The sequence below is a fragment of the Zonotrichia albicollis genome, chromosome 9 (assembly GCF_047830755.1).
Source record: "Zonotrichia albicollis isolate bZonAlb1 chromosome 9, bZonAlb1.hap1, whole genome shotgun sequence".
NCBI classification, from domain to species: domain Eukaryota; kingdom Metazoa; phylum Chordata; class Aves; order Passeriformes; family Passerellidae; genus Zonotrichia; species Zonotrichia albicollis.
This window is the reverse complement of record NC_133827.1, coordinates 36,084,242-36,111,463: the sequence shown is the minus strand read 5'-3', so window position 1 is coordinate 36,111,463 and position 27,222 is coordinate 36,084,242. Positions and strand designations below refer to the sequence as shown.

At 39.9% G+C, this 27,222-nt stretch overlaps 1 protein-coding gene across 4 annotated transcripts in view; it reads right to left on the bottom strand.

Annotated features, from left to right (window-relative positions):
- The window catches only part of TBL1XR1 (TBL1X/Y related 1), a 108,530-nt gene that overhangs the window by 51,606 nt on the left and 29,702 nt on the right, over nt 1–27,222 (bottom strand). For all 4 annotated transcript variants that reach the window (XM_074547415.1, XM_074547416.1, XM_074547417.1 and 1 more), the window contains exon 2: nt 9,500–9,564. The gene's annotated coding sequence lies outside the window, so the exon portion shown is untranslated. The remainder of the gene's footprint in view (nt 1–9,499; nt 9,565–27,222) is intronic.

The following is a 27,222-nucleotide window of genomic DNA, read 5'->3' as shown; positions in this document are numbered from 1 at the left end:
AAAATGCTGCATTTTGGAGGATTTTATGGCATTCACACATTACAACAGAAACAATTGCCCCCCTCCCCCTTTTCAGTATATTCCTTTTCATTTAACCCAAGATGTCTGTCATGAAATCCTCCTAGGAATTCATAGCAAGTTAGGGAACACTTTGCTTTTTGACAAATCCTCTATACTTAAGGAATGCAAGTGTTTCCTTCACCCAATTCTTCAACTAAGCTTCCTAATTATAGCACTCTTACAGGATTTCAGCATGCGCTGGCAGAGGCTCTGTGTATCACACTGAATTTAAAGCTGAGGTAGCCACAAAACTGCTCTTCAAACCCCCTAAAGCCACGCACATGGCAAGGCTGCACTGGCATTTCTCAGCCCTGACACTGTGCAGTGAGCTGCTTGTGGAACTGAGCCACATCATCTTCCCAATTGTCCTCGCTGCTAGTCAGCTCCCATAAACTGTCCAAGGGAGGGCTGTGGATTCACCCACTTCCCAAACAGGTCCTTTTTCAGCTGACCTCCATGTGATTTTTCAACTGACCTCTTGGCAATTTTCATGGGTGTAGTTAGAGAGATGCATGAGGCAAAGCTAGATTTATTTTAAATAAATAATTTCTCTGGCATGAACTAATTTTCCTGTGGATGTAACACTGCAAATACACAAATGCCATGCTGCCAGGGCAAGAGAGTAAGGAAGGAAGTGTGTTACTCTGTGACCCAGATCTCCTCCTGGGATGCCCCAGCTCCTTTCCCTACTCAGAGCACTCCAAACCTACAAACCACTGTGGGTTTTTCACCAGATGAGTGACGAGTCACAAAAATATGTGGAACAATTGACTTCACTTAAGCTGCAATGCTTTTTTCTTCAAAAGCAAGCACAGAGGTTCCTAACTTATGAGTCCTGCATAGCTGACATCTTTTTAAGTTGATGTCACCCATCACAGCTGTAACTTGGCACTTCTAGTAACACTCTGCTCAAGATTTGCCTTTCCTGATGTTTCTCCATTCCTGCACTTGCAAAACGTCCCACATCTATCTTGGGGTAACAACAAAACCTCAGGAACCCTAAAAAATTACTATTTTTTCCCCAGAGGTTTGCTATGTATAGATGCCACGAGTTCTTTACAGAATGATTTAGAATTTGCGCACATAACACTCCTTTTTCAAAGCATAAATTTAAAGATTTACGTAACGGATTAAATTGTCTTCCAAATCAGACAAAAAATGAGTTCAGGCCTTGCTTATGTGCTTCTGAATTTGCTGAACTATAATGTTTCTGATCATTGCACTGTTTTCTCTCAGCCTACAGTTGCTGCCCCACATCTAACCCTGACATTCAGACATCAGGACTAAGATATTTCAGAGGATCACACGTAATACTCCTTCCTCTTCCAAATATGCCACAATCCACATCCTGCTGAGGACAGACTGAAAAGCAGTCTGATGAAAATGGGAAGCTTTCACAGAGACAGTCCAAATGCAAGTCAACCTCGACAGGGTAAACCCTGCGACTGCTTTGACATGGACATTTTGAAAGAAAAAATAAAAAAAAATCAGTAGTTTATGTAGTTTGCATTATGTTGAAAAGGAAATTCTATATGGACCACATGGAGACACGTGTGAATAAAAAACCCACAAGCCACCAAACCAAAAAAAAACCAAAAAAACCAAAATGGCAACAGTTGTTCCTGTGGGCAATGAGGAGGCCAATCTGCTGAGAACTTTCTGTCAGCTTCAGCAGAAGGGATGTTAAAACAAAACTGGATGGGGCAGTGGAAGCAACTTTGCTCCACAACAGCCAATTCACCACAGCTCCCAGTCTGAGTCAAGAACTGGATGTGCAAGAGTCTACTCACCAACTGGGGAGGACTTTGAAACAGGAACCTCATAAACTGCAGCAGCATAGGAAAAATCTTAATAATAACCAAAACTGAACAGCTCAGCAAAAAGGGATTTTGTTTTTAGAAAAAATTAAATATAAAAGAAGCCAGGAATTAGGCCAGTGGAAAGGTATGCCAACAATCTATTCTAAGCTGCATTTCCAGTCACAAATTCAAACACATAGCAGTTACTTGCTTATCATAAGTAGTATGAAATGTGTACAAGAAAAGGCAGCAATGATCCTGCTTAAAGAGCAGCACATCACCTTGGGGTATCGATGGTAGGAAATATTAAATTGTATTTTATCTTCTATTTAGACAGCAAAACCCCAGCATCCCTAATGTGGTTTCCATTTGCTATTTACGTAATTAAGTCACCTCCTCACAGTTCAGATACCCTTACTTACTACTCAGGTTACTTCCAATTTCCAGATGGTCAGTCTCCAGAAAACACTATCTGAGCCTCAGCCACTTCTTGGTTAAATCTATTCTGATGGCTTATTAGTAGAATAATTTATCAGCTGTTAAAAGAATATTTGCTACAAATTCACTATGTAAATAAGGTTCCATGAATTAGGATGGAATTCCAGCCTTTTCAAATTCATTTTAATGTGAAATGCTGACATCAAGTTGTAACTTTGTTTCATTATTTTTTCTGTTTATGTTATTAGCAACCAGTTTTTCTGGCACTCTTTCCTGTTCCAGTTCAATCACTCGGTTGAATTACTTGAACTTCTGCTGAACTGCACCAAAAAAAGGAAAATTAACTAATGCCTCATTTGATCTTGTGACCATAAAACTTGTGTTTTCATTCCCTCTTTAACCTTTGACCATCTATTTTCCCCTTAATTTGTGTGTTATGTACCTGATAGTTTTAAAATTGTTTCTTTTATTCATGGAAAAAGACTCTGCTCTGATGGTTGATCTGCCCTCTGTTCATTTTAACCACCAGTGACTTTATTCTGGATTCTCTTCAGTAAGCACACGCTCAAAATCACTTCTTCATAGCCCATCATGTATATGTAATTTGGCTTACTGTATGCCCTTTACCAGAAGTGCATGGCTGTTCTCATAAAAAGTGTCAACTAAGCTAGAAGAGAAAACAAGTTAAAGAGAGTGAAATGGCTGATTTTATAAAAGCTCCTTTGCCAGTTTCACAGAGTCAGCTGAGCTGGAAGAGACCAACAAGGGTCATTGAGTCCAACTCCTTGCCCTGCACAGAACCATTCTCAAGTAACACCACATGCCCAGTTTATTACTTTATTCAAATCTTCTCCTTTTCACATTGTTATAATGGACTTGAATTTAACTTATACCACTGGACTTAGCTTTTCTTTTAAACAGTTGTTAAACACCTGAACACAGGATAAAACATTTTTAAAACACATGTAGACTGCAATAAAATATGGTCCATCTACAGCCCAAAGAAATTAGGTGAAAGGGGAAGATTTCATGAATATTGTTAATGAGGTCAAAGATTCCAATTATGGCTCACATTTGACATCAATACCCTCCATTTGTGTGAGCATTAAATTCATGGATGCCAATCCTACGTGCATATGCTCAGTATGGGATTCAAATCCCTTGTCTTGAATAGTTTCTTATATTTGTTCACTAAATTACAATAAGAATGTCACATGTGACCTTTATTTACAAACATGGGTGCACTAACAGAATGACTACAATTTTTGCTTCTAATCACTGGGTGAACTAAAGGCTTGGAAAGCAGATACAGACTTCCAGCCATGTCATCCATGCTGATGGCCACACAGGGTCCTGGTTTTTGAAGGCCAGCAGGTCTCTGTTTCTCCTGAGTAAATACAAGTCAGCATCAGCAGTGTCACTCCACACAGCCTGCAGACTTCCTATTGTTCTGCAGCAACATTCATTATCTCCCAGCATCAGCACTGCTGAAACTAAGGGCAGCTTTTACTTTTGTTAACTTGAACTAACATCAACTTTCTGTTGACAAGAAGGAAACCAGGATCAAGGCCTGATGATACAAGTGACACATCGACATGGTCTCCTGTGAAATCAGCCTTGCTCTTCTGCAGATGGCAGCATTCACGTGCTGGGACACAAAAGAGCCTGTCCTTGGGTTTTCTCTGTAATATCCTACTACATGTACACACAAAAGCCAGATTAATTTTTTAACTATGCAACAAACTTTGCCAATGTTGAGAAGACTTTACACTGTATTTCTAATTCTTTCATATAATAAAGCAGGAAAAGGGTAATTTCAGGTTATACAACTTCACCATGGGCATATGGCAGTGAACCCAGAGCACAAACACAAGATCTCCCTCTCCTCTAAAGCAGATGGCATGCTGATCAAGTAAGATATAATCTAATGCTAACTGCACTACTATTATCTATTGAACCAACACCAGTATAAAGCAGTGAAGACAGAAAAAACCTAAGGCAGGGGAGGTAAAGCAGAGGAAAACAATGAAAAAAAAAACAGACTAAGCCAGCTATAAGAGAAGACAACCCACTGCAGGAGAAACAGCCTCTTTTCAGATATATTTAAGATTTAAAACCTAGAAATGGCAGTAGATAAGGAATAGTAAGGGCCCTCACCCTGTTTTAGAAGATGTTCTTCTAGCTTGAGATACTGGCCCAGTTCCCTTTGCTCTTGCACTGCACTGGGCACCTGCCAGGGGCTAAATATCCCAGCTGCTTAGATAATTACATATTTATGATTTTGCCGAGAATTCTTAGTCAAAGCTTATTTTTGAACTGTAAAATGCTTAGAGAAACAGCAGAGAAAGTTCTCTGACAAATGCTACTTCAAAACAGAGCCAACACATTTTTTTTAAAGGACGTTCATTTCCGTTTCAGTTGATTCATTCAGTGGTGAACTTTAATGGCAGAAATAGGAGAAAAGGGGTGTTTTCCCTCTCAGTCAGAAAAGGATCTTGCTAGTGTGTTTAACTTGTTCTCTATAAAGAAACAGAAAATTCAAAAACCCTTCCGAAAATTATTCAGAATAGAGTATGTACAATTTTTAATGCTTACCACAGTCTGCACCCTATCACATGATGGAACTTTTCTTCTGTATCACATTATCAGCAGTATTTCCTCTTCCACACATAAACCACTAGATTAGCTAATTCATGCTGATCCAATAAATAGAACTGAATAGAACTAATGTATGAACATTTTGAAATATAACTGTTTAGCCACAACCAATTATCACACAAAATACATTGCACTTCACCTTCCCTCATTGATAACAGCAACCACTGATTTCAGAAGGAGCAAAACAGTCCAAAATTTCATGCTGTCAATTATTTGAAACTATTTCAGAACCTGCTAGAAATATTTTTTTTCCTTTTAAGGCTATACTCCATAAACTGTACAACCAACAGCCTCAACAATAAATTTCACGAGCACTTTTAGGCCCTACTGTTCAACGTGTTTTCAAGCTTGGTTAGCTTTATGCATGCAAGAACTCCTTATTTATATTGCAAAAGAACTACTCCTACACTAAAAGTTACATGCAGGCACATGCATTTGTATTTCATGGAATAAGGGCCTTAGTCTTGCAGGGTTATTGATTTTGAATCAATTACTCTAGGTTATTGAGGGCAACATCTTTAGTCCTGTCAAGTTTCATAAACTCTGGCAAGCAGGGGTCCCTGCTCTCAGTATGACAACCAACCTTCAGCTCCACCACCTTACAAAGAGCTGCTCATCTGCAGATACTCATTTTATACACCTCTAGCTGAGAGATGCCATTCAGCTCCTCTGGAAACAAAGCCAGTTTTGCAATTCTGGTGGAAAAACCTTGGAACTAGAAGCACAGATCTCCAGCTGCCCTTGGCAGGTGCCAGCAGAGACAAGGCTTCCACACCAAACCCAGCTCTCCAGCTCATATTCCCTTCCTTGGTTGTGTTCCTTTGCATGGAGGCACTTCAACATAGTGGCCTGGCAGATCAGTACTTGGATGGGTTTAGCTGCTGGGGAAGCATGGGCTAATAGTTAAATCCATTTATTCATTTACCTGTCTTCTAAGGAGTGTGAAGGTCACAGGACTACCTGAAGGCACCACAAAGACATTTGAATTAAAAACGACTTGCTGCAGTCTTGGGGAAATTTTTGCAGCCACCTTCCAGTGCCTTTACTCATTCTCCCCAGCTCCTCCAAGCCCTCCTGCTGTTTCTGAGCTAAATCCCCTGTAGGTAATTACACTGAAATGTTGCACCCGTGGATTTGCTGGTCCAAGAGACCCAATGCCTGCAGAGCTGTTCTATCCCATCTCTTCTGAGTAGGAACAGTTGACATAACACACAATAGGTGTGTTACACCCTCATACACAGTATAATGTGTTCACCTAGAAGTAGGCAGCACTGAAAAGAATGGATGTAAATCACCTACTTGGTATTCCCCCCAAGACTGTGAGGACATGCCTTAGCTGTTGATGACTCTGCTTGCCTGGGGACTGGGTAATTTTGTGCTCACTGCCTATCCTCAGACTTTACCTGTGCCAGCTTGTAATAAACAATAACATTCTCTATCCTCTCCTGCATGAGACCTTTTTAACTGATCAGGGTGTTGATCTTTGCCAAACCACCCATGTAAAGGCTCAGAACATGGACCCAGTGTTTTCCAGGATGTCTGTGAGAAGGCCAGCACATGGCCCAGCTCGAGTCCTTCCCAGCCCTTTCTGGTTACCTCTGCCAAATTAAACCCATCCCAACAAGCTGCCATAGGAGAATCACAAACTGGTAGCTCCCAGCTTTCTGTAAGCTCCTGGGTTTTGCACAGTCATTCTGTATTTCTAAATTTAGATATACACCTATATGTGTGTATAAATACATGCACAGATAAGCACATTCCTGTATTCCCACATCATTTATGTGAACACACAAACCTGCTTCAATGACTTGCAAAGGCAGAAAGGCAAACTGGTTTGCATCCAAAACTCACAAAAAAGCACCACACAATGGAAAATCTTTCTTGGGTAAGCTACAAGTTCCATCACATAATAAGAAAATGTATTTGCTAAAGCCCTTATTGAAATCCTGATGTCATCATTTGCTTAGATCAAAGATCCAAGACTTCAAATTTTTATTTCCGACACATTAATTCTTGTGACCACAGAGTAAGTTCCCAGTTATCAGCCTCCAAATGAACCTTCAAAATCCTAGAAAAGTAGCATAAGACACTTACTTTCCTGCAATTACCAGGCCTTTTTCATTAAGCCTTTGCATCTTTCTTTTGACATTGTGAGGAACATTAAATTTGGCTGGAAAAATGGGAAGGAGAACTTACCCCCACTGAATACAGCCATGCTATATCACATTATCAATAATTTAATTTTCTAAATAATTGCCAACAACTACAGTAATTTTTAAAGAGTAACTAGTATTTTATCCTATTTGGTTTATCAGTTAACATATACATATGTATGCATGTCATAACATAATACGATGCAAAAAATAAGCTGCTTTTAATTACCTTGAAAATTGAAAATCTAAGAAAAGAACAGAAGAGGATGGAGTATATGTAAATTGTTATTTTGGGTGTTTTTACTATTAAGAAATGGAACTGACAATCAGGATTTAAACATGACCAAAAATGCTACAACCATTTCTCAAGGGAATCAGAAATTAATTTCTTATTCAAATATATGTGATGAATGTGGGCAACCATGGTTAAAGCAAAGTCTTTCTGGGGGATGTACAAAACCTGCTTTCTTCAGTGACCTCTGGTCTACACTTTGTTTACACACAGCAAAGAGAAAAACATAATAAAAACCTTTAAAAGTCTTTTTTACTGTACAGGTTTAGTTACAATTACTTTGGGGATGGTAAAAATGTGTCTAGCTTGTCTCTTAAATCTACATTCAAACTATCTCAAAGTTAATCAGAGGTGAGTAATGGCTTAGAAATCTCTTGAATAATAAAGTATAACAACTTATAGCACAAAAACAGCCCTCAAAGACAAGAGTGGGGAGTACTTCATTGCAAGTAACAGTTGAGTATGTTTTATGATCACTGTAACAACTACCATGCCCTTGAGACTGTGCAATTCTGAATTTCTAATATAATTTGTAGGGGGAAAATTAGGACAAAATGCAGTAACATTTCAAGTACAGTCTCACAGTATTTTAAAATTTTATGAAGTATAAGGACTAGGTTAATATGAAATGAGTCATGTTTTTAAGAGAGGCAGTAATACAGATCAGTATCTTAAATCATAACTAAAATAACACTCAACCACTACAAAATAAAACAGAGCAGCTTTTTGCTGGAAAAAGGTCAACAACAACAATAATGAAGATTTAACAATACTAGAAAAGGCTGAGAGCACTGCACATTTCAGGACCAAGAAGTTAAAAAACCAGTCTGAGTGACCAGGTAAACACTATTCTTTCTCACTCAACAAATCCATTCCCACCTGAAGTTCATCTCAAATTAATATAAACTCTACTCATATAAACTCTGAGCCTAAAAAACAGACTATTAAACAACATACATCCTTGGTGCAGATCTTCTGATTTCAGAGATATATCTGCTTTACTTTGTGACAAATATATTACATTTCACTCCATGATGCCTTTGGGAATTAACAGAATTGCTCACTACCTCAAAGTGAAGGAGTAACATCCAAGCAAACTCTTTTTAAACATCATTTTTCCTCACAGGGCAAAGACAGTGGAGTTGCAAAGGTATAAATAAGTGAGGCTGTAATTGATTTACATATTTTTTAGATCCACTTCCACATGCAAACCAATGGAAATCAACTCAGCTCTCAGATCCAAAATTGAGTTTTCAAAGCAAATGGTTCAAAACATTACCCCTTTAACTTCTGTACTGAGCACAACAAGAGAGAGAGGCTTTAAAAACAGAATTCGCATTGGCACTTTATGCATTTAATTCTTAAGGCTAATGCTGAAGGTACCACTCTTGTACGCCTCAACTGTGACAACATAAGATACCAAAACAGCTAAAAAAAGAGGTTGTTTGATCAAAGCTGAAGCAGCAAGTTCCAGTCCTTCCCTTCAGGCCTCAGCTCTGCTTTCCATCTGCAGAGCTTTGAGGAAGCACCAGCAAACCATAAGGATAGCCTGGAAATATGAATTTGCAGCAGTCTGCAACACTAACATTCAGAGATGGAATAAGATTGCCTTTTTCTACAGAAGCTAAGATTTTAACTTCACTGGTCCTATACTGCCAAATGGGCTGAAGTAAAATAAACCTGACAATGCAGAGCTGGTGTGGGTTTTTTATTTCTGTTAGTATTGAAACAAACTGCAGAGAGCACCCAAGTGGGGGCAACAGAACATTGATCTTGGCTACAGCTCACCCCAAACGGGCTCTTGGCCAAAAGAGGAAGCAACACCAGTTACCAACAGGATGAGCTGTGTTACTGTCGAGTCACACTTCTCACTTCAAAATTAACATGCTGCCCCTACTTTCCACAGGACAAAACCAGGTGCAATTGTAATATTTCTGTCAAACAGCACAATGGTCTAGATGTTCCTTAAAAAATGAAAATAATCCACTTGAATAGTAAAAAATAGTTATTCTAAATACACTGTTTGCAGTGTAAGCCTGCTAATGGCAGGTGTGCAGAGAGAAACCACACCACCTCTAGTCAATTAAAAACGTACTTACCATTGGCAGTGCATTGATATGCAGAAGTTTTCCTTTCGGGTGCCTCTTGCCACAGAAGGGTGATGCTGACAGAAAAATAAGGAGACAAAATAGGAAATGTTAGTATTCATTATCTTGAAACCACAGGTACTGACACCTATATATTTTGAAAAGTTCCAAACAAAAATCAACATTCCCATGGTATGACTTCCAAAATGGTTACATCCACTGTGAAGCAGTAAAAGAAAAATCTGTTTTCCTAACACATCTTGCACGAAATAACTCAATTTATATACACAGGTGTGCCCATGAGCCCAAAGAGTTACCAACTCCTGCAGTGACCTCAGTAATTAAAGAAAACAACCAGCTCACACCAATTGCTAGCAGTGCTTGACAACATGTAAATAACAAATCTTCCTAGTGCAAAATTCAAGAGAACTCTTGTCCACCTGTAAAACCCAAACAAAAACATAATCTAAACAAACCCACACTCTCCTACATTTTAGTAATTTTCTTTATATGTCAATAGTAATTATATGCACCCTACAATAAAATAACTAAGTGTGAGCACACAGCTTTTGACGTCCAAATATGAGGTAACTCCATCCCCCACAACATTAATTTTTATTCGCAGTGACAAATGATTTTTATCCACACCAATATCCCTGAGTGGTTGCCCTCCATACAAATACTTGCCAGATGACTTTTCTTTAGGACATAATCTAATCACCCACTCAAAGAGCAGGAAGGGTGACAGATGGACATGGGTGACTAATGAAGTATTACCAGACTATTTTTAGATTAAATTCTTTACCAAGCATCTGCAACCTGTGGTCAAAAAACTTTTACTATGAGTAAAGAGTAACTACACTTTGTGGGACTCATGACTAACACAAGGTTCTCACGTGCAACTTTCAAGCTCAACCAGCAGGAAATCATTCATTATAGAGCCATTTTTGGACCCAGCCCAAAAAAAAAAAAGATAAGAAAAGAAAATGGCTGCACCAATTTGCCTTATTTTATTCTTAGAAGATCCCACAAGGCAGGCAGTATCACCTTCACAGTGGTGCAAGTAAGAGGCACTGCAGAGGATGCTGAGGAATGCAGGAATGCTGGGAATTGAAAGAATTTGCAAACATGCTATTATTTCCTTGCTTAGTTGTACTTGTGCTGCAGAAAATATGTAAATAGGCTGAGTGAAACTCCACTCCTCAAGAGGTACAGTATCCTATGCAAGGCTACTCAGAAAGCTTTTTTTTTTCCACAGCCAGAGCTGCTGACCAGCTGAGAAAACTTTAACACCTACGCTATAGACCCTATAAAAACATTATTTGCTTATAATGAGAGTTTTCCTTAAAAGCAGAACAAAACAGCAACCAACCAAGATTCTCTTGAGAACAATCTAAATCATGATAAAAGCTGTGTGCAGAGAAAGGCAGGGAAGGGCCCTGCTTCTGAGTGTGACGCTTGGTTTGGGTTATTCCATTTGGGAAGGAACATTGCAAACATAAATAAAGGCATGATTGCACAGACATAAACCATTTTCTTCAAGGAAAAAAAGGCTTTCTTCAGTATACACTGCCCAAACTGTCTCCTTCCAACACCTCTTTGCCCTTGTGCAATCTCGAGTGCAGTACTTATCATCGAAGCCAGAGAGGGAAACCTTTCTGCCTGATCCGTGGAAGAGGCTTCTTGTCCTTTGCTTTACATCTAAACAGGGCAGTGACACGGAAAGAAGCTGGAAGCAAAGACTCAAGAGAGCAGAGAATTAGAAAAGAAAGGGTTCACTGACTTCACTTCATTCCTCCTTCAATGTTAATTGGCTGTAGGCTCCAGTTTTAAATAAGAGAGCTTGAAGCGATGTGTAAACATTTAGAAAAGTCTGCAATGTCCTTCTTCAGAATCAATTGCTGAGCACAAATGCTTCATCAGCAGCTTTTTTTTTTTTCCAAATTTATCTTATTGGATTTTGGCATGTACCTTGAAACAATGCAGGTGACAGTTATAATTTATTGATTTCAGACTATCTCTCACCTTTATATTCCACCACGGTAGGGTGATTTAAACAGGTGTCCAGATGCAGTTACAGCTATTCTACATGACACTTAAAGGACATCTGGTGGATTATTTTTAAGTTGATAGGGCACACCTGGGGAATGCACAGCAGCTTGTGAGTTTGGATCCTTCATTTTGGAGGGGCTGGGAATGGCTCACCACTGCCTGGTGACTAACATGTTCAACATCAATTGAAATCGGCTCCCCTCAACTTGAAAAGAAAGATGATTTTGATGAACACAATGTGTGCTCAGAGCCAGTGCTTACCAGCCTTGCCCACACCACTTTTTTCTGCACAAAATGACACTACTGATGCCCGTGTCCCTTAGAGATTTGGGGCCAAGCACTTGGTACAACACCCAACATCATGTCCCTGTGCAGAGCATCCTACCCTGCTGTGCTGTACAGAGACCAACCACACCCCAGGCCTTAAACCCAGCCTGATGAGTCAGGCAGTTCTCACCTGCAGGGCTAAAACCAAACCACCTTCATCAAAGCAGCAAATACCCTTCCAGGCTGCCTGCACAGATTGGGCTGCTGCTATCAGCCAAGCAATAATCGTGTGGTGCAAAGGAAACCACAGATAAAAACAACCCTGGCACCAGCACAGTGACAGATCTGGTTATAAACACACAGACCAGATGTGCTCTGATGTCAGTCCTTACCTGCTTCCAAACACAATCAGTTCAAAGCAAGGATTTCTCTAAATGCTACTTGCAGAAATGTTTAACCATTTCCTTCCACAAATGCAGCTATTGGTGCTACTTTCTCCTTCCCAGACATTACACTGGGTATGTGATATGGTTAAAGCAGTGTTTTTTGCATGAGCTTTGAATTGCTCCTGTTCCCCATGTGAACTTGTGCTTCTTTCTAATCCTCTTAGGATCACACTGTTTAAACTACTTTCTGAGATTTTGGTGCTATTTGAGTTCTAGCAACAAATTTAGCCATGAGATGTTGTGCTTTCCGAATCACAGAAGCCTTCTAAGGACACAGTATCTTTTCTTCTAAATTATCCTTGAGTATCCTGCTTTTATCTGAATTCAGTATCTGGAAAAAGTGTCCCAATCAAAGCAGAATTAAAAATAACTAAATCCTGGATATTCCCCTCAGTAACTAGGCTGCAAAAACCATGAGACAATAACTTTAAAAGCCTAAATTGAAAACTAATCACTCCATTGAATCCTTCCTTTCATTTGGTTAATAGGCACATACAAAGCTAATGGTGATTCTACCACTGCTGTGCTTGGAACATAAACAGAGAAAACCAAAGTTATTTCTTTTAATCACAGTTCCACAGTGATGTATGGCAATAATTTTTTTTAAGCAATTCAGCACGTCTACAACAACATCTGCTTTTCAGATCTGACAGAGAGGCTAAACTGAGACAAATACCAACTCAGAAAATTCAGGAGAAACAAATACATACAAGTGTGTGGGGGGGGGGAGAAATCAGCACCACACAGAAGATGTCGTTAAGAAGTGTCATTACTTGAAAGTGATAGGTAGCAATAGGGTTCCTAGTGACAAAATAACATGCACAGACTGCTCCTGTACTTCACTCTGGGAGCAGGGCGTGGGCGAGGATGTTTTACAGGAAGCACTGAAAGTATGTGAGACCTGCCCAGAGACATATCCACACAAATTCCTAAACTCTACCTGAAACAGCTCTTCTCTGTCAATTGAGAAATTTTTATTTCCTGATCTTTGTTCTTCTACCTTTATTCCATCAGAAATATAGAAAAACCTGATGTAAGCTGATCTTCCAGATGTTTCAAAGAAGAAATGCTTAACTTGTACATTCATATCACACTAAAGCTGCACAACTTTCCACACTTCAGGAACACTCTTACATAGAACAAGCACGTGTATGTCCATGGACATATGTGAATCAACTGCTAAAACAAAGGGTAGCTGAGGGGATAAAGAACAATAACTGGGCAAGCAGACAGCACTATTCTGGAGAAAAGTTCATCCAGATACAGAAACCACTCATTGCAAACCCACAGATTCACTGTGCAATGAGAAACACAGGACAAGTCAGACCAGGGCAAAAGAATACTGCAGAAATTTAAACACCAATTTCTGTAACAGTCAAAAACTGAGGCAATCACAGAAAATAGCTCATAGCGCACTGAAAGGGAAGGAAGCTGAATTGCTGGAGAGGAAACCAACTCGGCCAGCTCCATTAAAAACCCATAATGCACCCCAGTAATCTTGTCAATACCAATCAGGCTGGTAGGAAGGCAAGAAGCACTGCAGCACCATTTCACTTGCAAGCATTTAAATGAAATTCATTAGCAAGTAATCCAATTCACACAACCTGGAAGTTAGAAGGTCCTAGAGAATGAAGTTAAACCCAGTCTAGACTGGGAAAGAGTATAAAGAGTTATTACCCAAAGCACTCTTATGCCAAAGGACCTTAGAGCACTCACAAAACCCCACCTGCTACCTGCAGGATGGGGACCCACCAGTGAAAATTCAAGGTAGTTTCCAATTTATGGAGTTTTTCTTCCAAAAATAGCAGACATGATGACTACTGACATATTGATCAAAACAGCAGCATATTGACAAATATTTTTCTGTGTTTTTAATCTAGAACTGAGTTTTAAATTTAAATTCATCACCGGAATATTAATCAGCTAAAACAACTTGTCAAACTGGGTGCTCTCAAACTGGGTGCTCTCAGCAGACACACTTCAAATAGGAAAGAGAAAAACATTTTTCCTTCTCTAAAAAAATAAAAGAATAAAAAGCTGATGTGTAACAATTAGGGGCCACTGTTATTACAGATTTAAAATACATACCTAAAACACCGAACCAAGACACAAAAAACCCCAAGAACACGAAACGAAACAAAACAAAAATGTTTAAAAAATCAGAATATTTTTTTCCCATTCCTCAGAGCAAGAACAGACATATTTCCCATATATTAACTCAGTCTTCTGCAGCTCACTAAATGAACTCAGCTGCACTGGTGGGTGAGAACCCTTCCATTCTCCACTCAGAACTCAGACCCAGTTAACTCAGATGAGCCTTCACAGCTGAAGGAAGACCACAGCTGCTTTTGCCAACATGGAAATGTGCTTGCAGGGAACTGATAGATGCAAGGTTAGAAGGACTTTTAAACCTGTCTCCAATGCAGGATATGGAACAAAGCTCAAACTGCTTTCCTGGGAAAATCACCACCTTCTGCTAACAGTGCCTGCCTCATCTGTGTTTTTAGACAGATACTGTGTTTTCAGGACAATATATTCTTCTGCTTTGGGATTCACAGTAGCCATGCAGAAGAGCTTATCTAGATTATGGCAAGCTTAATTTACTGAATTAATTAAAATTCTGTCTCAAATATGCCATGTTTCAGTGAGGTGGGACACACATTTTACACAGAGATCACATTTGGAACTAGGCTTAAAATGTTTACATAAGGAAATCTCCCAAAATAACAGAAGGACTTGACAATATTGTTATTATTTTCAACCTCGGTGCGTGTGTAACCACCATGGGAGCCCTGGCTGGGTCTCCCTCAGTGTTGGTACCACTACCACCTTTAGCTCTTTGGACACCCAGAAGTCAAACAGGACATTCTTTCAAAGACACAGCTCAGATGTCCATTTGCTGCCAAGCCAAGCTGAGGACATTCAGACAATGCAGAGGGGCTTGGTTTGTGCTGCAGGAGGTGTTTGCAGACAGCCTGACGTCAACAGGCTGGAGCTGTGGCCACTGACCCTGAACGCCGCGCGCACCCAGCGCTGCTCAAGTGCCTCTCCCTGTCTGGGGACACAGCAGGAAGCCTGGCTGCCTTCTGTCTGCCCACTGCAGCAATCATTCCCAGGGTACCTGCCCTTGCAGCAAAGGGTCTGGGTTAAAAACAAAGGTATTCCAAAATGGTCTTAAAAATCTACCTTGCTCGCGATATTGGGTGATGGTGATAGCATAGAGGCTGAAGAGTTAGGATTCAAGAATTAGGATCCAAGAGTTAGGATCCAAGAATTCCCTTAAAATAGTCCTCAAAATTGTAAGTTACTTTTAAAACTCAAAAGCACTTAAAAATCCACAGGTATGAAAACATTTTTCTGAAAACTTTTAAGTCGTACCAGAGGCCAAAAGCAAAGTTTGTGGTGGCCTTTGGGCTCATACACTCCAGGTGTTCCTGGGATACAGCTCCACTAAAATAAGGTGTTTATAATAATGGGTTCCAGATTCTTCCTAGAATTATTATTACTGTTATTATTTTGTGCAAAGCCAGAGAAAAACATAAGCCTCTTACACTGCCAAAAAAAGGTAACACTGAATACCCTGAAATCATCAATTAAACGCATCAAGGAATAATTTCTTTCTTTTTATTTTATTTTTCAAAAATACTGGTCAACAAAAGCTACTGCACTTCTGCTTACAGTGCCCTCTCATTCATTCAGGAACTTCCATAACTAAGTGACATCTGAAGCACAATGTACTGAGGCAGTTGTATCACCTTTCCAAACTACTACTGTGTCTGGGTCATATTTTCACACAAATAACCTACAGGTGAAGTTCCTCCTGTACAGGTAAGCCCTGTGACTAAGAAGCAGACATGTTGCCCAAGACCAAGCAACACAAGGACTTTTTCCTTTTCCCAAATCTTCACACCATGCCACCAGTAGACAATACCATCTTTCCTACAACCTTTGGCCTCTGCTCTTTCCATGTCTCCATCACTTCTCCAACAGAGCAATTCTGCAACCTCACATGAGGGCTCTGATTCACAGAGAGTTAAAACCTACCTGGAGAGGGCTGCCCTTGTTCATGCACTGCTTATCCAGCCATCCCTGCTAAAAGGACAACTTATTCTTACACAGCAGCCACTGAGCTGTGACAAATTGCAGAGCAGGGAACAGGAGAAAAGCCTGTGCTGCTCATTAGCACGGAGGCTTTCCTGCCCCTGAGAAGGGAAACCTTCCCTGCAGCAGGGGCTCAAGTCACACAGGGCAGAGGAACATCACTCTCATTCCCAAAGGAGAGCTCAGAGGTGTGAGGCTTTGGTTTAGTTTTAAGCTTAAGTCCCATCCTAGCTAAGATCTGACTGCTATTGCATGGGGAGACCTCAGTTTACCCTCATCTACCCTCTCCCAGCTGTGTGTTCTCAACACTTCCTCTCCTCTAAAAACAAAATTAAGTTTTCTTCCACTCAGCTCTTGAAGCATCGCACTGCAGGGTCAGAGGAGGACAGAACTGGCTCAAAAAAGGAAGAGGGAACACAGGCCTGAAAGGGAAGAAATGCAGGAGCAGCACTGCCCTATAGCTCCACCACCAAAATACATGCTTCCAAAGGATGCCTGGACAGAGAAAATGAGCCAGCACAAAAAGCTCCCAGCAAATCCGGAATTATGTACTAGATACAAGCTGTACCACAAACAGCACAGGCACCAACTCTGTAAAACAGCTATCTGTTGTTCTGCTGTCTTTCCAAACCATTTGGATACCAGAGCTGTTTGCCTATCACACCGACTGAAAAGCAAAATAGCTTCATCAATATTAGACTTGTACATGGAGTAAGAGACACCAAAACCTTTCCCAGAGAATAAGGCGCTTAGAGTACAGAGAAACATAGCAAAATATTTACTTTAGCACTATGGTCAAGGAGAACAGCATCTATTAAATAAATGGACTAAAGTCATTAATCAGCAGCAGCATATTAAACTAATATAATCATGCCACTTGTCCTTTGTTTGTTTTTTTTTTTTTTTCTTAACAACAAAACTTAAGCATGACCAAGGAAAACATGTATTTGATTCATCAAAGACAACATATTCAAAAGGTCTGGGACTTCAGGAAACAAAACCACAGCAGAGAGGTTTTACAAAGATCATCAACTAGGCCATGATTAATTGGTAACAACCTAAGAGTGCCCTTATTTAAGCCTCTCCCAAGCAGTAAAGAGGGTTTAGCTGTATATATACACTTGAACTAATAAACTATGTACGTCCAGGACAGACAAAGGTGGTATATCCTGAAATAAAAAAAAAAAAATCTCCTAAAAATACTGTTTTGTTAACATTTCAATTATGTTGGTTTTCCTGCTTGTAGGAAAAGGTTTTTCCCTACTGAAAATGGGTATAAAAAAACCCTAAGCAAACTTATTTTGTTGCCAAAATGAGTGAAGTCAATATTTTTGTTTCACTGGAAGTATTTTCTGTTGGATTTCCTATGGTCACTGCAGCTGTACAGCTCAATTTATATCCCTTTGAAGTAACGTGTTACACATACAGAGCAACACAGAGCAGGTGTTTATCCTACAAACAAGTGAAAGTGGGATTAGATAACCTATTACACCACTTCACAAACAATTTAAAAAGCAGAAAAAAGAATGCTGATGTTAGTTAAGGGATCAGTCTCAAGTACAGCTCAGAAACATCACCGACAGGAGAAACAACAGCAATTTCACAGCAGCAAATGTTAAGGGCAAGGGAAGACTGAGGTTTGTCTGGTAAAGATTGGGTAGCTGCAAATGCACTTTAAATAACCAGGAAAAACTTCCCCATAACAAAATCCTGCAGCTGAAGACAAATTAAGAGAAACTCTCTCGGTGCCATGGGGCTTCTGTTATTTTAAACAAGAGCAGTGAGGACTCTGGAAGGAGTAATTCTGCCTAAGGAGAAAGATTAGTGTTTAGTGTTTGATCTAACAGGGCTTTTCCCTTTCTTTACTTTTTGATTCTTATCTTGATTGTTTCACACCAGGAATCTGAAACTGGCTGAGCTGTGCATCCTGCAAATCTCGTTCAAACTGGAATAGGCCGGGGATAGGATTTCACCGGTTGGGAATTTCATTTACAGAACTCTGCCTCTGCAGTCACCTACAGAATTCTCATTCTCTGTAACTGCTGTCAGGGCTTCATGAAACCAGTGGGTTTGAGACTTTTCTTCTATTTTTTAAGTCAACTCGCATTTATCAATGTGATCTACTAGACTGACCTGAGAAAGTAACAAACTCAATACCTTCTTGGTCTTTGGGAAAAAAAACTTCTTTAGTCTTTTGCCTTATTAAAGATGGAAAATATACCCACATCTTAATATTAATATATGCCAGGTAGGTACCATCACTGAAAAGATTTGCTCTTGATGTGGTTTTTGCTGCCCTGATACAGATTCACTAAAGCATCCACAGATCAGCCCAGTTTCCATTTTTTAAAAGGAAAATAAGTGATGAATGTTTATGAACCTAAAAAAAAAAAAAAGGCAAAAAAAAAAACCCCAGCTATGCCTCTATTTTCCATTTGAGCCTACAGATATTTAGTTCTTTTTACTGATTGAGAACAAACAGAAGCCTGTAAATTTTGCTGCTTTCTTTTGTGATCGTGCTAACATACACTGGTTATCCAAGGAAGCAAGTGACAAATGCTCAGGGGAGGAGTATTGAACACACTTGTCAAAAATACTCCACCTAGCAGAAGTATTTCCCCTCAGTGTCAAACACCAAATATTGGGGTCTGGTTCATCTCCAAGCAGAACACTGTAGATATTATTTCAGTCACACCTAGTCAAGGGCTTTTCTTCCCCATTTTTTTGAGGATACTTTCATGCCATACTTTTCCAAGTCAGTGGCAGAATGTTGAAATGGAACAATATGAGGTTTTTAGCACTAATAAACACACAGACCCTATGCAGCACAGAGTAATAAATGCACAGGACTTGGCAGCCCAATAATGATGCACCAACAAGTAATAAAAACCCAGGTTTACAAGCTGCTGCACTTCAGAAGAGACTGTTTACTGTATCAGATAAAAACAAGGTTCAATACATATATTTTTTATTGTATGACACAGTACAGCTGCAATCATTTATCAGACTTTTTCTTGTGCCTTATCTTTCTTATCACTGCCTAAGGAACAAGCAAAACCTTGGAATTATAAAAGCATCTCAAACACTAGCACTTCTGACCCATTTAACATATCCCCTTCTTTTTTTACTTTTTTTTTTACTAACTTTACCCAGAAATAAATCCACTTGCCATATTCTCCCAGGAATACTAGTACTGGACTGATTTTGACACCTTTTCAGAAAAGTCTCACTGACCCTCCTTGTCACAAGCTGGGTGTGTTCGCCACCTACACACTGGCACTGCCTCTCCCACAAAAACAAAAAGGATGCAGTTTTGCTAGCAGCATCTGCAGACTAAACGAGCTCCATTTAAGAGCAATAAGCACTATTTGTTCTTTGGTCAAGTTAAGATAATTTCCATGGAGCATTTTTAGCTAATCCATTAATTCAGATTCAGAAAACTTTACTAGTTTTATCTTTCTGTTCCTAATATCTTCCCATAAAGCAGTAAAAATCAAACTACACTCTTTTACTTTAGCCTGCACATGAAGAGTTAATTTTTATAACTGCATTGTGTAACGACTTTACTGAAAAATTCTTAACTGACTTGAACAATTGCCAGTCCTCAAAACAACACTTGCCAAACATTCTTACCAAATTTTGAAGAGAGTGTTTGCCAGAGACCATCCATGGGCTCACAGGGCAAAGCTGAGTGCGGATGAAGGGAGACAGCCACAGGGAAGTGCAAATAATCCATGCCAGAGAAGCAGCACCAGTGTGAAGTGTCAGTAACACATGGATGGAAGTGATCTACAAAGCCTCCCATCACTGCATGGAATTCCTCTGTCCCAGCACAAGCTGCAGAGCCATACAGGGTAAGATAAGGAAACAACCCTGGATTCCAGCAACGTGCTGCAATGGAACACTGCAGCAGCCTCTCCTGTCTGGTAGGACTCCATACTGCAGGGCCAATCTGATTTCACATGTAACTCTCCATGTACAAACATGTCACATCCCTCATGTGACACGCTTTAACAAGAGAGGTGTACTTGCCAAAGCATTGAAGCCAATATCTGCGTTTCTCTTGACTAACAAACCAGAGAGACACTCCTGCCCACCCTTAGTCACCAGCAGACTTGACCTGGTGAGGTCATTTCAGCAGTCCTATCTCAGGCACTCCACCCAAACCCTCCGGAGGATTTCATTTTTCTCTTTTCAATTAACCAGATCTCTTGCAAAGAAAAACTGTGGGCACTGCCCAAGATGATGAGGAGCTGAGTTGCTCATGGCCAGAGAGACCCAAAAAGCCAGAACTGAGGTAGGGTGAACTTAAAAATTCTGGTAAAGAAGATATTTAAATATGTTTAGAATTAAAGAAGATTAAAATACAAACCCCTACAGATACCACACACTAAATTTTAAACCCTGCTGCTTACTATTTTAACCAAGTAGAACAAAACACAACCAAATGGTGGTGCTTAAAGAGAACTGGAGGGCTGTGTCTCCTGCCCAGTGCTGCTGCCTCACAGCACCAGGGAAGCAGAAGAGAGAATACTACAGAAGCTTTTATGTTTATTCCATTAAAAAACAGGCAGTTCTTTTCATATTTGCAAAGAATTTCTATTTAAAGAAAAAAAAAGATGAGTAAAAAATCCTTTTGCAATTCTTTAACTGAAATTCTTCAGTGTTTTGATGACAGAACCCACTGCAGATATAGAAACTATAGAAATATCATGTCAAAACTGAGTTCAGATTTTAATTTCAAATTCAATTTAAAATTTTGGCAACCTGTACCAAAACCTGATTGAAGCCACTAGAAAAAAAATATCAGATAAATGAAATAATCAAGCAATATTTACAGTTTGAAGAAAACTAAGCAATCAGTGGAGCTGCTGGAAATCACAGGCAGAGTGTTCATGAACTAAAAGTGTTAAGTGCCCAGTTTTTACAGTGGCACAGAAATTATTTTTAATACCACAACTATTTTGCATTCAAGTGGCTTCAGTGCTTTGCATGTGCTCCAGACACACAAGGATAAGAAATTTATGTGCCAGTTATGAGACTACAAACCCCCACTAACTCCAAAATACTGAACAAGAAAATCAGTTCATTTCACTTCTTCAAAAAAGCACTTCTCCCTAATTTGAAATGCAGAAGTCTCCCTCTTTTATCCAGTACACTGCAACAGTAAAGCAAGTGAAGATTTTGTGTATTAGATACACGCCTTCCTCTAAATGCAGTTTGACACAATAAATTAGAAACGTGCTATTCATCAACATGCAACTTCCTAAAAAGTTATAAAACCTCAAATAATTTGTATAAATCAAGGTTATGTGCTTTAACAAAAGCAGAGCAAAGCAGTAAATCAGCCTGATTAGCAAAATAAATACCACTTCTACTACAACAATTCAATCTTAGCAGCAAATCAAACATTTTAATAGATAGCAGCACGGTTATTTTCTCGACAAAGTTTGATTTCTCTAAATCCAAAGCAAAATTACAATCAATTACTTCAAACAAGAGCTTCTACCTGTTGATTAAATTGTTTTCCCCTTCGATCCACCCTGGGCTTAGCGGACATTTCTTCTGGTATTAAATAGTCAAAGGTGTAAATTAAAGACTAAAAGAGCTCCTTAAAACAACATCTATAATCAGCCTTGATGTTCACTACTTTCAAAAGAAAAAGATTTTGAATAGGGCAGCAGTGGGTAGTCCCTTTGTCTCTGGATGGAAGTCATTGAAAATACATCCAAGGAAAATCCTAGCAGGACCTAACCCACATCCTGAGGTGCTCGGTGCTCCTTTGGAGGTAGAAAAGTGAGCACCAAACAAACAAATAAAGGAAATTCAATCATTCAGTCCTGGGTGGGATGGTTCTTGTTTGTTTTTTTAAGCTTAGCTTTACCACTGAATTCAAAGCCAGCAAATATATTGAAATAAACCACAAAGTTGTATCCAGACTACAATAATCTTCAGGTAATTACACTGAGAAAGAATGAATGAGAGGGCAGTTGCCACAGGAAGTCACCTATATTAATTTTGCCTGCAATTAATTTTGAATTTAGTATGAATTGAAAACTAAGCTTTTTTTTACACTTCATTTCAGCAGTGCCACACTGGCTCTTGCTTCTGCAGGGAAGCATTCCCCACAAGTTCACTGTGGGCATCATAAAATCTCAGCTCATTGATAATTAACTTGTACATCTCATCCAGAAGTTTCTTTACAGTTCCTCCTCTGTATCCCTTCTGGAACATCAGTGAGAAACACCAAAGACTGGACCAAGAGGGTTGATTTCAACTACAAGCCATGTCAGAAGAATAATAAAGTTGTTCCCATTTGTACAGTAGCAAATAAGGAATCAATAACATAAAATACATACATTATAAAAGAATAAACCTCAGAAACACTTTCTGAATTTAGATTTCACTGTCTTTACACACTTCAAAAACATGAAAGGCCCTGAAAGATCAATACAACCCATAGGAATCTAAGGTGCAGAAATCCATAATTCGATTTTTTTTTAATATGGTAAATTGTACAGTAGCAAAGACTGAGATAAATCAAAGAGATCTCCATACAAGAAACAAAACAGGTTATAAATCCAAAATTTATAAACTTCCCATATCCTCAAATAGGGAATGTGGTGCAAAGAATTTATTACAGAACTTGTTTTCTAGTGGGCATTCAGGTATTTCTTATCTCAAGTAAAAACTTCTATTAAAGTAACATGATCTCTAAGGATTTATCTCTGGGCTTTCTCCCCCACAATATTGTTAATTTTTAATGAGCTTTCTGAAAATTCCCTTTGCACTGAATCTCACTGGCTGGGGATGCCAAAGGACCCTTTGATCAGCAGACACAACCCTTTTGCTAGTTTTGGAGGGATTTTACTCATGGAAACTACAAAAAATTCTTTTGATCATGGCACCAAAACTCAGATTTCAGATCACTGCTGGTTTGGAGCCATCGGGGATGGTGTTCTGCAGAGTCACTCCTGCATGGAGCAGCTGGGCTCAGGCTGGAGTCCCCGAGCAGAGAGGGCACTGAAGGGTCTGGGAGCCTGGAATGGCATTTAATTGTCACCCTGGTCCATCAGCATCCTGCCTGATTCACTTTGATCCAGCTCAGTGCCTGAGAAATTCCCAAACAAGGCAGGATGGGTCTGCCAAGCCCTGCTCTACGTCCACACCACAAGGACACTTGCTGGACTGTTTCTAAGAATGGGACAACATTTGGGAGAGCTAAGAAAACAACTCATTAGAGCACCAGGAGAAAAATCCTTTTCTCCCAGGACACTGTTGTGCCATGGAATAGAAAATGCTATTAAACAAAAATGATCAACTGCAAACAAACAGGAATAATTTGCTGAAGAAAAAAATATCTCGCAGCTAAGAGACAATATGAATTACCATATGCAGACAGCTAGGATGCCAAAGGAGCAGGGGCCTCACTGCCCAAAAAAATAAATCAGCAAATGCAGAAAGATGGTTAGTGACTATGTTTTGATTTTAGCAATAGAAATCTAAAATAATCCAAAATTGAGGATGTAATTGCCAAAAGGAAGAAACAAACAACACAGAAAAAGAATAATCAAGACCAGAGAAAAACAGATTATCAAAGGCACCTGCTATCACAAGAATAGAAATGAGATCTTCAGAAGCCCTGAAGGCCTCCTTGCAGAAAAGAAACAAGAAAAAGCATAAAAACCCCAAGAAAGTGATCATTACTGATTTGATCATTTTAGCATACAAACAGAGATGTACTAGGGAGGGTAGAGACTGCCAAGGGGAACAAAACCCAGAAAGGTGGGGGGTGTATATTCCTGTATTCCTCTTCCCTATGCCATGCCAGACACATTCCCCTTTTTTCCACTGCATCCAAACCCCTGCAACCTGTTGGCTCTGCATTGCTCCCACACTGCCAGAGCACAGAGCTCCAGGGAAACACGGGCATGGGGGAGTGAACACCTCAGAGACACTAAAGCATCATCTCCTCAAAGCTCTCCCTGCCTGCTCTGGCCATGGCCTTGGCCCTCAGACAGCATCACTGCTGTTATTCCTGTTATTTCTGTTATTTATTCCCTCAGAGCAGCAAACACTGCCCATCCAGACAAAGTTCTCTGTGCTTTCCTGCTCTGATTAGAGATGTTCCTCCATCCCTCACCCTTGGCCCACACACACTACAGAGCACTTCAGGGCCTCTCTCAGAGATTGCACTCCCAGAATATGGGCTGATAAACACACCAAACGCACAATGCACTTGACTCCCACATATTAATTATGTACCTCTAAATCCTAATGATTTCTCTAATAATTTTCTTACAGAGTTTACAATTCCCACAAAAGGAAGATCCCCTTTGATGTCTGAGCATTGTTCTGTAGGTATCAGAGACACAGTGTAAATATTGTTTTACAACAAGCAGAAATTCTATAAGTTTCTACTCATTTGCAAGATGATCAAAACAAGTGAGAAGTTCTAAGGAGAGAACTTTAATTTTGTTCATTCGCCCCCTGCATCTGCCAGCTCCTTGAGTTCCTGCAGGAGCTCCTTAAGCCTTTGGAGAAACCAGAAGATCCTGCTGGGAAGGGATAGGGAGAGTGCACATTATTTAATAACCAGAAACTATGTATGTATGAGAGACCTTTCTGGTTTTATTTTTGGCACAACTTATCTGCTGGTAGAAAGACTGTATTTTAACACTGAGAGGAATTTAATGGGAAATTTATTTTAAGAATACAGTTCTAGCAGGTCATAAAGATTGTATCATTATCCTCCTTGGACAGTAATTGGCAATAAGAATACATGCTCTTCTTTTAGTTTTTGTTCATTTGAAGAGTTGAAAGAGAAATGCTGTTCATCCAACATGCTGTTTATTTAATATTCAGCTTTCCTGAACTCTTCTTATGCAAAGCACAAATGCTGACGATCAATTATTTCAGTAATCATAATTCAAGCTCAAATTTTACACTCTGTAAACACATTATCATGACCACCACATTATGCATTTGAAAAATTTCAGTTGCAGCAACCCATACAAATGAGCACACTGCATTAGGTTTACAGTAAAATTCTGTTCTGGCTAGACATACAAGGGGTTTTTTCATAACAGTAAAATGAATGAAGCACACATAAATGCTGAGTATTTTTCTATGCAGTGTACAAATGCACACATTCATACACAAACAGTCACGGCACTTGTTTCAAATATTGAATAAAAGTGAAAAATATTTATACTTGTCACTAACAAGAAGTTATTTCAAATACTGGATTTTATGGTTTTAAAATTAAATTATTGGGTATGATAGAGAAGTCAGAGGAGAGCTGCTGTCATTTTTGCAGGAAGATTTCCTATAAACTTCATCAGGTTGACAAGAACTAAGTTTTCCCAAAGCAACCGGTAGCTCTTTGGAAGCAATCTAGAACGCCCTCACACTCAGTGGGTGGCCTAATACATCCTGAAATGTAAGTCTATAATTAAATAAAAATTTGCAAAATTCAGTTTAGACTTCTTATGGGAACGCTTAATGCACATATAATTGGGGTGTAACACACTCTGCATTACATTTCACTGATAAACCACAACTTTTCAAATCAGCGTTTCATGGAAATGCTTCAAAAATAGTTTGACGTTTAATGCTGCAAATAATAGTAAAAGGCTAAGCAGGGGAAAAGTGGGGCTGCTGCTGAAGGAGGTGGATGATTTAGTGGCAGCAGATGGGAGATAAGGCTGGGGTTCCTATCAGGGATTATTTGATCTTGACCCATGGGACCAGATGGGCTCTGTCCAAGGGCGCAGGGAAGCAAGGTCACAGCAAGGCCACCACTGTCGTGTCAGAAAGCTCAGGGACATGGAGGGGTCCTCAATGGCTACAGAAAGGCAGGTTTTCTGCAACCCTCAAATAAAAACAGAGAGCAGCAGAGGGTATTACCACAATTTATACCCCACAATATGGACATATCCAGTCTGGGATGTGGCCAGAGGGACGAATGACCACCAGAGGGGTGGAAACACAGCTGGGCTCCAAACACAGCAATTAATGTGTCCTTCAGCAAATGAGAGGAGGCCACAAAGGTGTTTAGAAGACTGGAACACCTCTGCTATGAAGCTATATTGAGAGAACTGGAGAAGAAAAAGCTTCAGAGAGACCTTAGAGCACCTTCCAGTACCTAAAGGGGACCTCCAAAAAAAAGACGGATTTTGCACAAGGGCACTTAGTGACAGGAAAAGAGGGAATGGCTTTAAATGGAGGGCAGTTTAGATTGGATCTGAGGAAGAAATTGTTTACTGTGAGGGGACGTTGGAACAGGTTTCTCAGAGAAGATATGGGTGCCCCATCCCTGGAATTGTTCCAGGCAGAGTCCAAGACAGAACGAGATGGTCTTTAATGTCCCTTCCAACTCAAACCATTCTGTGGTGACCGACCAGGAGATACCTGGGATACTGCAGCCATCCCTCCTGGGACCTGACCTATCCAGTGACTCCACCAATGACCCAGAGGAAGCCCAGGAATGCACTCTCATCAAGCTTGCAGGTAACACCAGTCTGGGGGCAGCCAGCAGCTACTGAAACCTGCCTGAAAGCAGGACTGGCATCCAGAGAGACCAGGAACCCTCTGGAATTCTGCAAGGACCAATGTAGGATGTGGCTCCATCACACCCTGCATTGGTCCTTCCTTCCTTCAGAGCCCTTCCATCAAATCCAGGCTGAGAAGAACCTGTGGGTCATGGCCAAGCAGCAGCCAGTGGTGCTGTGTGCTCTTGGACATCTTGTGTCCTACAATGGTTTATTCTGTCTATTCACTGCTGTTGAGATACTTGACTTTGAAACCTTAATAACATGGTTTCAGCAGTTCTTTTATAAAATAAACCCTGGTGGAAACAATGGCAAC